Here is a 13934-nt window from a genome sequence, read left to right as displayed (position 1 = left end):
TTGTTGGATAGACAATTTTATTATGATATAGTGTACTTCTTCACCTCTTACTAAAGTTTGTGGTTTAAAATCTAGTTTGTCTGGGGAACCTGGGTGGCTTAGTGGCTGAGCATCTGCCTTTGGCTCAGGTTGTGATCCTGGGGTCCTGGGATTGAATCCCAAATCAGGTTACCACAGGAAGCCTGCTTCTCCTCTGCCTATGTCTCTGCCTCTCTGTCTCTCATGAATAAATAAATCTTTAAAAAAATAAAATAAAATCTCGTTTGTCTGATATAAAGATGACTACTCAAGCTTTCTTTTGATGTCCTTTAGCATGATAAATAGTTCTCCACCTCCTCACTTTCAATCTGGAGGTGTCTTTAGATCTAAAAATGAGTCTTTTGTAGGCAGCATATCAATGAGTCTTGTTTTTTTAATCCCAAAAGGCCCTATGTCTTTTGATTGGACATTTAGTCCATTTACATTCAGAGTAATTATAAAAAAATATGAATGTAGCACCATTGTATTACCTGTAAAGTTGCTGTTCCTATAGTATGTCTCTGTTCATTTCTGGTTTTTGTTGCATTTGGTCTCTCCACTCAAAGGATCTTCTTTAATATTTCTTGCAGGGTGTTTTATTGTTCACAAATTTCTTTAGTTTTCATTTGTTTGGAACTCTTTATCTCTTCTTCTATTCCGAATGACAGCCTTGCTGGATAAAGTATTCTTGGCCACATATTTTTCCCATTTATCATATTGAATATATCATACCAGCTCTTTCCAGCTTGCCAGGTCTCTGTGGACAGGTTTGCTATCAATCTTGTGTGTCTACCTTTGTTAGTTAAGGACCTCTTGTAACAAGTTGCTTTCAGGAATTTCTCTTTATCTTTGAAATTTGCAAGCTTCACTATTATATTTTGAGGTGTTGACCTGTTTTTTCTCTTCTTTTCGGCTTCCTTATTTTCCATCATCTTATCTTCTATATCACTGATACTCTCTTCTGCTTTGTTTATCCTAATTTTTTTAAAGATTATTTATTTATTTGAGACAGAGAGAGAGAGAGAGAGAAACAGACAGAGGGAGAAGCGGGCTCCATGCAGGGAGCCTGACGTGGGACTCGATCCTGGGTCTCCAAGATCATGCCCTGGGCTGAAGGCGGCGCTAAACCACTGAGCCACCAGGGCTGCCCTTATCCTAATTTTTTATAGCCTCCACCTGGGACTGTGTTGGTAACAGCATTTTAAATTTCAGCCTAAGTTTAGTTCTTTTATTTCTATGGTAAGGGATTCTCTAGTGTCTTTTATGATTGTTTTCGAGCCCAGATAGTATCTTTATAATCACTGTTTAAATTCTACTTCAAACATCTTACTCATCCATATTGATTAAAAGCCTGGCAATGAGTACTACCTCCTGTTCTTTCTTTTGGGGTGCATTTCTCTGTATCATCATTTTGTCCAGGACAGAAAAAAAGAAAGAAAGATAAAAACAACAATAACAATGACAACAGGAAAAAAAAAAAAAAAAACAAAACACAATAAAACAAAACACTAGATCCTGGGTGTGTTTTGGTCTGCTTGTTAAAAGAAACTTCCAAAAACTTGCTTTTCTACTTGTAGAATTGCAGCATTTCTTTTTTCAGATCTAGGATTGATTTCTCAGGTGTTCAGAATGATTTCATAACCATCTAGCTGAACTCAAGGGACCAGACAAACTTAGAGTTCCCCTACTCCTCTACCATCTTAACTCCTTCCCTATATCTTAGTTCTAAACCAACATCTTACTTAAAGAGGAAGTGCTAGCTGCATTTCTGTTAAGATGAGGAACCGGAAAGAATACCCAATATCTACTTTACTATTTCACATATTACTGGAGGTTTTAGCCAATGCAAACAATAAAAGGAACTAAATTAGAAGCGGGAGAATTTTTAAAAGAAGCAAAACTGTCTGGATTGCAGATAATGTGATAGTATCCCTAGAAAGTCTCAGAGACTTTATCAATGATACAGCGGACTGAAACAACAGTTTCATTATGATAGCAAAATACAATATCAACATATAAAAATTAAAAGCCTTCAGATACACAATAATTATATAATATGGCAATACATTTTGGAATAAAAATGAAAATATGTGTTCAAAGCTTATATAAAGATATTTTAAAACACTTCTGAAAGGTACATAAATAGATTTTAAACAAATGGAAATATGTTCAGTGTTCTTGGATAGAACAGGTCAGTATCATAAACACACCAGTTTTCTGAAGGTTAATTTCTAAACTTAATGCAATATTAATAAAAAGATAAAAAATCTTCTCTATAGAATTAAAATTCACATGGAAAAATAAACACACAACTAGAAAATTGAGGTGAAAAAATATGAAAAAGTATTGACCTTACTAGTAATTATTATTTTTTAAAAGATTTTTTATTTATTCATGATATACAGAGAGAGAGAGAGAGACAGAGAGACAGAGAGAGAGAGGCAGACGGAGAAGCAGGCTCCATGCAGGAAGCCTGATGTGGGACTCGATCCCAGGTCTCCAGGATCACACCCTGGGCCAAAGGCAGGCGCTAAACTGCTGAGCCACCCAGGGATCCCCGACCTTGCTAGTAATTAAATGTTAATTAAAACCATGAGGTACCAATCTCTCTATTAAATTAACCACATATTGACTAAGATATTAAATGGACCGATTTAATTAATTAATTAATTAATTAATTAATTTTTTGGACCAATAAGCAACTAAAATAGAAACACAAATAAAACTATTGTGGAGAATGTAAGGAACCGCACATTCATGCACCTGTTAGTGGTATTCTTAATTGTACACTATTTTTGGAGGACTATTTGGCAACATGTTAAAAAAAAAAAAGAAAAATACACTTCCTTTTAGTGTTTCACTTCTAGGAACCTAGACTAAAGAAAATGTTAGGAATGGTCAGCAAACTAAATGGCCCATGGTTAAAGACTTGTAAATGGCCCATGGTACTCCCTACAATAAGGCCATGAAAAATCATGCAGAAGACATGACAAAAGAAAATATTCATAACATATTATTAAGTGAAAAAAGGGAGATGACATTAGTAACATCATCAGTATGATCCCAATTTTTCTTTTTTTTTTTTTAATATTGTATTTATTATTTAAGTCACAGAGAGAAAGAGAGGCAGAGACACAGGCAGAGAGAGAAGCAGGCTCCATGCACCAGGAGCCCGACGTGGGACTCGATCCCGGGTCTCCAGGATCGTGCTCTGGGCCAAAGGCAGGCGCCAAACCGCTGCGCCACCCAGGGATCCCCCAATTTTTCAAATGAAAAGAATTGGGTAAGTAGCCAAACATTGTATGATTCTCTTTGGGTTGTGTGGCTGCCTGTAATTCTAATATTTATTTTTGTGATTATTGGTCTTTGCTTAGTAGCCTTTTTTTTTTTTTAATTTTTATTTATTTATGATAGTCACAGAGAGAGAGAGAGAGAGGCGCAGAGACACAGGCAGAGGGAGAAGCAGGCTCCGTGCACTGGGAGCCCGACGTGGGATTCGATCCCGGGTCTCCAGGATCACGCCCTGGGCCAAAGGCAGGCGCCAAACCGCTGCGCCACCCAGGGATCCCTGCTTAGTAGCCTTTAACAAAAAAGAACCTGCTTTTGATTTAAAACAAACAAAACCTCAGGGTGCCTGGGTGGCTCAGTTGATTAGATAACAGACTCTTGATTTCCGCTGAGGTCATGATCTCAGGGTGCTGTGATCTAGTTCTGCTTTGGGCTACCTGCTCAGCAGGGAGTCTGTTGGAGACTCCCTCTCTCTCTCTGCCCCTCCCCTTGCTTGCACACTCTCTCTCATAAATAAATAAATAAATAAATAAATAAATAAAACAAACAAATAAATAAGTAAAAATTTTAAAGCCCTCATATATATACATGTTCATATATATATATATATATATATATATAAACATGTATCTATACATGTACCTATAACAAGGTTCAAATACCTAATTAAATATTTGAAATCAGGATGTATATGTTACTTTCATTTTCCTAAACAGCAGTACTTCATTTTAATGTCAGGGGTGATTAGGGGATAGGAGGAGTATGTGAATTGAATAACTGTCTCACTGTTTAGACTTTTTTGGGGCTGCTTGAAATTTTCTCTCAGCTTAATCAATAAGGATCATCATGCCTACTTACAAACCATGCACACCTTATTTCTCCTGTCTAAGACTGCCTTGGCAGCAGGTGTCCAAAGCAGACTTCTTGTTATATAGTTTCAAGGGATGTCAATGGGCTTAAATAAGATTAGAAAAAAAAAAAGCTAATGCTTTTTCTGCAGGTGAGTTTGGAAATAGTTTTTAAAGTATAATTTTCAATAAATTACAAAGCATGACTACCTCTTACAAATATAAAATCAAAATATGTCAAAGATCTTTAATTACATTGTTTTTTAAAAAAATATTTTATTTATTCATGAGAGATACAGAGGGAAGGCAGAGACACAGGCAGAGGGAGAAGCAGGCTCTTCACAGGGAGCCTGATGTGGGACTCAATCCCAGAACTCAAGGATCATGCCCTGAGCCGGAAGGCAGATGATCAACTGCTGAGCCACCTAGGCATCCTTTTAATTGCATTGTTAATGAAGGAATAGCAGGATGGCAAAACTAGTTCAAGAAGCATTTGAATAACAAGAGTCCATATGTTAATCAGGAAAATATATTTTTTTAATGTAGAATAATATTCCTGTGTTAGATACAAACATGGTTTATTTCCCACAGGGCAATAAACAATACTTTTGGGGGTTATATTTACTCTAATAAGACAAATATTATTTGTTGTACTACCAACCGTGTTCAAGCTAATCTTTATTTTATTTATTTATTTATTTTAAAGATTATTTATTTATTCATGAGAAACAGAGAGAGAGAAAGAGAGAGAGGCAGAGACACAGGCAGAGGGAGAAGCAGGCTCCATGCAGGGAGCCTGGTGTGGGACTTGATGCCAGGACTCCAGGACCATGCCCTGGGTCAAAGGCAGGCTCTAACCCGCTGAGCCACCCAGCCATTCTCAAGCTAATCTTTCGAGTTGCAAAATATCCTAATCAATAGTAAGTAGAAAGTCAAACCAAGGTTTTTCTAGCAAACTTGCTAGCAACTTTTACCTGGATACTGAAACAATCCCCAAGAATACCTTTTGCCTGCATCCTAATTTGGATCATTTTTCTTTCTTCTTTAAAATTAATTACTTAATTGATTAAAGTTAATTTACTTATTTAAACAAAGGGAACACAAGCAGGAGGAAGGGCAGAGGGAGAGGGAGAGAGACAAACAGGCTCTCTGAGTCAGGAACCTGATGTGGGGCTTGATCCTGGGACCCTGAGATCATGACCTGAGCCAAAGTCAAGCTTAACTGAGCCACCCAGGTGCCCCTGGATCATTTTTCTTAATAAGTCAGTTAAGCCACAGCTAAACAGATTTCTTTCCTACTGGATGTCTTCTATTAATATGTTAACATGCATATAACTGGTATTTCAAATAAGCAGTATTTATAATAGGCTGAAAATTGGAATTTATTTATTTATTTATTTATTTATTTATTTATTTATTTATTTATTTGAAGTATCACTGACACACAATGTCCCATTAGTTTCAGGTGTACAGCATAGTGATTTGACAAGTCCGTATGTTACACCATGCATAACTACCATTTGATAACCATCTGTTATCATACAATGCTGGTACAATACTATGGACTATATTCCCTATTCTCTACCTCTTATCCTCATGACATACATTTCATAACTGGAAGCTTGCATCTCCCACTCTCCTTCACTCATTTTTGCCCATCCCCTCCCCTCTGGAGACTATCAGTTTGTTCTCTGTATTTATGGGTCTGTTTCCATTTTCCTTTAGTCTCCCACAATACTTAATAAAGTTTATTGAGCAGAGGTAATATTCTCTTGTTCCTGGAAGAAAAGTCAGGTAGGCACAGAGATTTTCTACTTTTCCTAAGTAACAGTTATCTAATTTGGCACCAAATATTCCCTGTCACCTATAAGGTTATCTTTTCTATCAGACAGAAATCTATGTGGTAAAGTGCTTCACAGATTCTGAGCTTTATAGCACCTCCCTCCCCTTTTTTTTATTTAAAGGAAGAGAGAGCATGAGTGGGAAGGACAGAGGGAGAGAGTTCCTTCCTGCCCCAGGCCCCATTCAAAGGGGCAGGCCTTTTGTGTCATATAGTGTAAGGGATGGAGCTCAGAATCTTTGTATGGTTTACCTCTTAATATCTGACAGTGTCTTATCAAGCCTCCAGCATGCTGGCCATTTTTTGCTTATCCAGTGGCTCAGCATGACGTCAGCACTATGTATTGTATATATGTAGAAAGGTCGGCTATCTTCCCATGTGCTGGGTCAGGCACATAAAGTGGTAGAAAAACATGACATATATCTCCAATATAAACATATGTGGTCTTAAAACAGTAAAAGAATAATTAAAGAAGATATTTTGCCATGTCAATTTTCTGGCTTTGTTGAGACCGAATCATCAGATCAGATAATGTATGTAACAGGACGAAAGTAGAGTTAAGTTTTAGACACAGTGTTGAATTTCGCCACGAAACTGGATTTTGAGCATTGTTTTATTAAATTGAACTTAACAGAGAAGGAATTTGTTTTTCTTTAATAGGCTAGATCTAAGGCATTAATGTTCATGAGAATTTCCTGAACCATTGGGTAGATTTACCAAGAAAAAAGCAAAACAAAACAACTTACCAGGCAGGCTTAGCATACACTGTAGGTATTCAACTTACAGACAAATAGTTCATATGTCTGAGTATCTACTATTAACAAGGCTGGACTTTCTATTACCTGAAAAATGGAGATACCAGTTGAACAAATCTGAAAGTCTGATATATTCACCCTACATCCAACAGCCCTGACAACTTCTAGAAGTGGACCTTGTCTAAAAATGTTTAGAGAGCGTAGTTGAAGTAGTGCTATGTGTAATGAAATATTTCTATATGATCTTAAAATTCTTGGGCTACATTTGACATTATCCTCTTTGAACTTGCAGAATAACACATCGGTGGACAGGGCATCATGGTGCATCACCCCAACTGACCTGGTAGAAGTAGTCTAGGTATTGTTCTTTGCTCATGGGCTAGATCCATGGCACTACTGTTCATAGGAACTTCTTGAATGGTTGTACAATTCAAGATTATGGTTGTACAGTTCACCCATATAAGAAGCAGGCAGTTCTAGAGCGCCAATGCTGACACTCCACCTACAAGCGAACATTTCAAATCAGAGATGTCTGAGCACCCACCATGAGCAAGGCCTCCTGGGTAACTGAAAAATGGAAGTAGCAGCGGAACACCATCTCTATGTGACTTCTCTCAGAATCTCTGGCATCTAGTACAAGGCCTGGCACACAGCATATGTTCTATGTGATAGTTTTTATTAATTTCCTTTATAATTATCCTATTCTTCTGTATTTTCTCCTCTTCCTCTTCCCATCTTCAAATGTTCCAGAGACCAAAAGAAGAACATCACCCAAAAGAGTCTCTCAATATTTTATCAACCTAAGTGATAATCCTGCTGTGACACTGGGGCATCCCACAGAAAAGAAACACCTGGTAGAGAGAGGGAGAAGCTACTTCCTCCTCCTCTAGGGATTCGCATTTCACCTTCATCATTCACAAAGAAGGTGAGTGAGGGAAGATCTATGGGACTGTCAAAAGGAATGTACTAACTGTTGGCTCTAAGAACTATGTCATCGGAACATAAAACCCTGTGAGAAAAGTCAAAAAATAGACAAAAGAAGCAGAGAAATTAACTTCTGGCCTGTCTCCAATTCATGTAAATATTGCTCAGAGCTCAGCAGAGAGGGAGGAGAGATGCGGGCAGGAAGTCGGGCTGCAGTTGATGGCATACTCTCAGGTGTCTTTTTTTTTTTTTTTCCCCTCAGGTGTCCTTATCGTGGTGTGCTTTTTGGACTGTAGCTTGGGTGGGCATGGCACAAATAGAAGGCCATTTCAGGACTCCCCAGCTGCAGTCAGCAGGCCTTCTGTGTGCTCTGACTGCTGCTGGAAGGAAGCCTGAGAAGCTCTGCCCTCACTGATCAGGACTCACAGATCACTGTGCTGCAGCAGAGTGCTGAGCAGAGTCATCTTCAGAGCCCGGGCCGGGTGCCACATGCTGGGGCCTGGCCCTGATCTGTGCTCAGGTGGTGGGATCCCACCTGTCACACAGTCTCAAGTGGGATTCTAAGCGATGGTCATATTTTGTGAACTCTTAGCAAGTTGAGAAAAAGCATAGGCTTGAAAACAATGTGGGCACTGGCTAAGAGAGGATACGACAGAAAGGGGCTCTCCAAAGACTGAGCAAAATTTTGAAGATGACAGATTCTCAGTAGCTTTAGAATCTAGGGATCTCATTCTTTTGGGGGATTAAAAAAATTCATAAGGAGAAATGTTTCTAATTATGGAAACATTAGTTTTTTTGTCCTTTAAGAGGTGGTTTGTTGACTTCTCTGTTTTATATAAGCACCCTTAACAAAGACGGTGATTAAGAGGTAAAGTGTAGGGCAGTGTAGTGTATTCTGGGGCACTGAATTATAGTTTGATATCACTGCAAATCACTTTATTTTATTCTTCTGAGCTCAAGTAATAATTGCAGTACCCTGTCCTTTGTTATACTTACCTATGGTTTTATTCTGAGAAGCAAAAGGATTTACCAACATAAATTCATTGAGCCATCAGACAGCTTGTGGTTTAAGTCAAGTTTGAGCTTTTTTTAAGACGTTATTTTATTTAAATTCAAACATAGTGTATTCTTGGTTTCAGAGGTAGAGTTCAGTGAGAGCTTTCTTTTATAGATAGAGGCAAACTTAGGAGCATTGATCAACCCAGTAATATTGGCTTAGTCAAGAAATACATTTGAAATAAATTTTAGAGACATTTTTAGGAAGCATAAAATCTGTTTTTTAAAAAATAGCAGAAGAAACTAGAACAATTCAAAACACAAAACTTGATGCATGGTGTTGATATCTGCAATTCTACTTTGGTGAAGAAGTCAGCTTTAAAAGTCCTGCAGGTAGTTGAGTCGAAATCTTTCAAGGGCTGAAAGGAGGCCTATCATTTTCTCCCATGACTGGATGGCTACCGTGTACTCTGCATTCATTCATTTATTCAGGGATAATTTCCGTGCCAGTCATAGGTGAGTTACAGCATTTGGAGGCAGTACCTTATCTTTTGTTTAGGTTTTTGTTTTTGTTTTTTTGGTAACAGCTTAATTGAGATTTAACTCATCTATCTTACAGTTCACCCATTTAAAGTCTCAACTCAATGGTAAATATTCAGAGTTGTGCAGCTATCATCACGATTGATTTTCATCAAGCCCATGTTACCTTTTGATTTTATCTTTGATTTCTCTAGGCAAAGTTGTTAGCTTTTGCATATTTTTGGCAAGATATATTTTATCAAATTAGATTTTTTGGTTAATATTACTAAGTATATATTATGGCACCATGTGACTATAAAAATTTAACTGTCTTAAATGCTATTTCAATTCTTTTTTTCCACATTCCCCAACGGAAACAGGCTCAGAGAAGCCAAGTAACTTACCCATGGCCATGATACACCTCATTGCAGCTGAGAATCAACACCACGCTTCACCTCTTTAGGCCACAGCATTCCACATTCTGTAAATAAACCCTAGGCTGCCTCCCTTGCACCAGCTCAAACTAAGTAAGCCAACTAAAATACCCTTCTTTCCCCCCTGAAAAAAACCCATGTTGCCTTCTGACAGGTATGTGCATTTCATATCATCTGAATTCAATGTCTACACTGCTGGAGGGAGTAAACTGTATATCCTACTGCCTCTCCAGGAAGCCAGATTGAGAGCAACATGGCTGGGCTATGGGACGATCAAGTCCAGACTGAAAGCAGTCAGAATTACTGGAATTGTACTGAGACAAAATAGCCAGCATTAACTTAACTCTGAGTTTTTTTTTGTTTGTTTGTTTTTTGTTTTCCTTCTTCATGTTTTCAAAAAACAATCTCAAGTTCAGAGAGGCTAAGCAACTTGCTCTGGTTATCTCTGTCAAAGCTGAGTGTTGTGAATGAAATCTAATGCAGAAATATAAATCCAAGTGAGCCAAAATAAATTATGTTGGTTCATAAGTTCATTGTTTTCTTTACAACCTCCTTCTCTCTCCTTTTTCTTTTCTTTCTTCCCACCTGCAAGCACTGGGGAAAGGGCCTGCCAGGACTACTGACCCCAGCTCTTCTACCTACTTGTCTCCATGAGCAACATGCCTCATCCTTCCCCCTCATCAAATGGGGCTCCCCTCCCCAGCATTCAGAAGGCCTCAGAGCAGAATTGTTCACTTCCCATGTAATGGCCTCATTAGTGGGCCATGAAATTAATCAGTAGGTTGTGACCAATATTAAAAATTATATATTACATATAGAAATTTTTATGTACTACATTCTGTTGAGTCTAAAACTTAATTTAAAACTTTCTTTGAGGGATCCCTGGGTGGCGCAGCGGTTTAGCGCCTGTCTTTGGCCCAGGGCGCGATCCTGGAGACCCGGGATCGAATCCCACGTCGGGCTCCCGGTGCATGGAGCCTGCTTCTCCCTCTGCCTATGTCTCTGCCTCTCTCTCTCTCTCTGTGACTATCATAAATAAATAAAAAAAAAATTAAAAAAAAATAAATAAAACTTTCTTTGAACATTTGTGGAATCAAGAGAGGATGGGACTTATAATTGGATGACACTTTTTAGCTGCTCTCAGCTAGGTGGTACTTGTGACATGTGAAGTGGATTGTTAGTCCAGGTGCCAGGAATGCATCACTATGATCACTCATGATTTCTAGCAGCAAACTATGTAAGGACAATTATGGAAGGAATAAGAAGTCTGGTTGTTTTCTGAAAACTTTCTGTTGACACCTAAGATAAAGAAGTTGCCAGGCATCCCTGGGTGGCTCAGTGGTTTGGCGCCTGCCTTCAGCCCAGGGCATTATCCTGGAGTCCCGGGATTGAGTCTCTCATCAGATTGAGTCTCTCCTTGCATGGAGCCTACTTCTCCCTTTGCCTGTGTCTCTGCCTGTCTCTGCCTCTCTCTCTCTCTCTCTCTCTCTGGGTCTCTCATGAATAAATAGATAAAATCTTAAAAAAAAAAAAAAAAAAGAAGTTGCCAACATCAAACCTTGAAGAATATCCTGGAAGAAAATCCTGGAGACAACAGTGGTCCCTCCCCCTTTTTAAAAACACCTTTTATTAATTAATTTGTTCATTTAAGAGTGTGAGAAAGAGCAAGAGAGTACACAGGAGCAGGAGAGGGAGAGGGAATCTCAAGCAGACTCCATGCTGAGCGTGGAGCCGGACATGGGGCTCGATCCCGTGACGCTAAGATCAAGACCTGACCTGAAATCAACAGTCACTCAACCAACTGAGCCACCCAGGCACCACAGAGGTGCCCTCTTTTAAGATGCTTCATCTTAAAACATTTATTTAAGGGCACAAAGGGGAGAACTTTGTGCTGACTCAAAAAGTTGAATTCAAGGTAAAGAAGTTTTTGGACCACAGTTATTGACTCATGGCAGAAAAACTTTGTAAGTCTAAAAGTTTTAAAATAAACACAAATTTAATGTTCAAAATAAACATAACACTTCTAAGTGACAAGAAAGCATTGCTCAACATTTGATGACAGCAGAAACAAATGGTACATAGAAGAATGTACCTCTTACACTCAATGGAATCTTCCTTTAATGAAACCCAGTATATGTGCACACTAGGTCACATTATAAAATATATTTTTCTTGTGGGCTGAGGTCTAAACATTTGAAAACCCTTGCTTTAGGAAGTTTCTGTTAAAGGTCAAACCAAATCGAACAACGGGCAAACTAAATGATTCTTTCTTGTTTTCACGTCTCAATCTTTGCCAGATCCTATTCAAACGTCTTAAGACCTGTTTGCACTCCTAGGTCTGCTCTGTACGTACTTCCTCACCAACTTTTTACTCTTTTAGAAACATTTTAAATATAATAAAATAAAACTTTTATACCACATAACAAATAGCTCTCAAGTGCACACTGGGGTAACCACCACCTAAGAGAATAGAATATCTCTGGCACTCTGGCATGCCCCCCTTATCAGGACCCTTACCCCTTTACAGTTCTGTCATCGTTGTACACACACTAAAATCTATAGTTAGTTTTATCTGATTTGAGCTCTGTGTGAATGAAATCACTCTATAGGAATAAATTTTTTCTCTTTAGCCAACACTGTAAGGTACGTCCATTTTGTTGCTTGTAGCTCTAATGTTTTCTTAGGGCCCAGATTGTCACTGTGTAACCATTTTTTTTCTTTTGTGTAACTATTCAATAATGTATTTATTCTTTCTATTCTTGGACACTTTGTTTCCAGCTTTGGGAAATGATAGACAATGTTGCCACAGACATTTTCATATATGTATCCTGGTGGATGTAAGGCTTGCAGAGTTCAACTTTCTTCAGTTTAGGGGCATAATACCACACACCCTTCCCAGAAAGGTTACAAATTTACATTCTCACCAGTGTAGAAGGGTCCAGATGCCCCAACACTTGGCCTTGTCAGGGTTTTACAATGTTGTTATTCTGAAGGGTGTTTACCGGTGTCTCATTGTTTTAAATTTGCATTTCCCTGAGTAATACAAGGTTGGGTGACTTTTAATTTATTGGCCATTTGGATTTTTTTTCTGAACAAGGGCTTCCCTTTAAGATTTTTGCCTTTCCCTCCCATTCACCATATGCTTTTTCTCTCACTGATTTGTTGTTCTTCATATATTTTAGAATTTTTCAGTCTGATACATTAGCCATTGGTCTCATGTGGTCATTTAAATATAAATTAGGGACATCTAGGTGGTTCAGTGGTTGAGTGTCTCACCTTGGCTCAGGGCATGATCCTGGGGTCCTGGGATCCAGTCCTGCAACAGGCTTCCTGCAGGGAACCTGCTTTTCCCTCTGTCTATGTCCCTGCCTCTCTGTGTCTCTCATGAATAAATAAATAAAAGCTTTTAAAAAATAAATTAAAAATTCAATTCCTCAGTTACGTTGTCCATATTTCAAATGATCAATGGCTACATGTGGCTAGTAGCTACTTTATGGAATAGTAGAGAACTATAGAACTTCCCTCCTTGCAGCATTTTCTACAGGACAGGAGAGAGACTATAGAACATTTCTGTCCTCACGCAATGTTCTCTAGGACAGGACAGAACAAGACAACATTCCATTGCACAGTTGATTCCACAGCACAATCGTTCTAGACACTTGCCTCTGTTACTCGTGAGTTACAAGCACCTTCCCACATTCATGGCCTGTCCATTATTTCTTCTGTGGTTCTTTTGATGAATGAATGTTTTGAACTTAATCTTTTGTGGTTAGGGCTTTTGTTTCCTTAGAGATTTCTTCCTATCCCAAGGTCATGAAGATATTCTTTAATGGATCTGGAACTGGTTTTGTGTATAAAGAGGTAAGGGTTCAATTTAATTTTTCCCCTCTGAATTGCCAATTGTATTAGCCTATTCTTCCTCCATGGCATATGTGTCACATGTCACAAATGAAGTGTTTATGGTTGTGTTTCTATTACCTTTCCACTTTTCAATCCATTTCAATGTCCTTTATATTTCTGTTACTTAAGCATAATTGCCAGGGCTCAGATTGTCAGCCACTTGCCCTCTAAATCTAATGGATATTCTCCAACCCTTATTTGAACTCATCAGGACAAGTGACCACTCTTTTATTTTTTTAAAAAATATTTCATTTTTAAGTAATCTCTGTATCCAACGTGGGGCTTCAACTTACAATGCTGAGATCAAGAGTCTCATGCTCCGCCAAGCTCTAACCCCTAGTACTCCTATTTTAAAGTGTGTTCTTTTGGCTCCTGGGACAGTGCCCTCTCCTGTTTTTCTTCCTTTGTTGGT

The 13934-nt window shown here is 38.4% G+C and overlaps 1 long non-coding RNA gene across 7 annotated transcripts in view; it reads left to right on the top strand.

Moving 5' to 3' along the window:
• Window positions 1-13934, top strand: part of LOC140631839 (uncharacterized) — a 41626-nt gene that overhangs the window by 18538 nt on the left and 9154 nt on the right. For 4 of the 7 annotated variants that reach the window (XR_012029346.1, XR_012029344.1, XR_012029343.1 and 1 more), the window contains exons 2-3: window positions 7500-7674; window positions 10215-13483. This is a non-coding gene — a long non-coding RNA (uncharacterized lncRNA). The remainder of the gene's footprint in view (window positions 1-7499; window positions 7675-10214; window positions 13484-13934) is intronic. The other 3 variants (XR_012029347.1, XR_012029342.1, XR_012029345.1) reach the window with 2 other exon arrangements.

This window comes from Canis lupus, chromosome 4, assembly GCF_048164855.1.
Source record: "Canis lupus baileyi chromosome 4, mCanLup2.hap1, whole genome shotgun sequence".
Lineage (NCBI taxonomy): Eukaryota > Metazoa > Chordata > Mammalia > Carnivora > Canidae > Canis > Canis lupus.
Note: the sequence above shows the minus strand (reverse complement) of the source record. Positions and strands in the feature narration are given on the sequence as shown.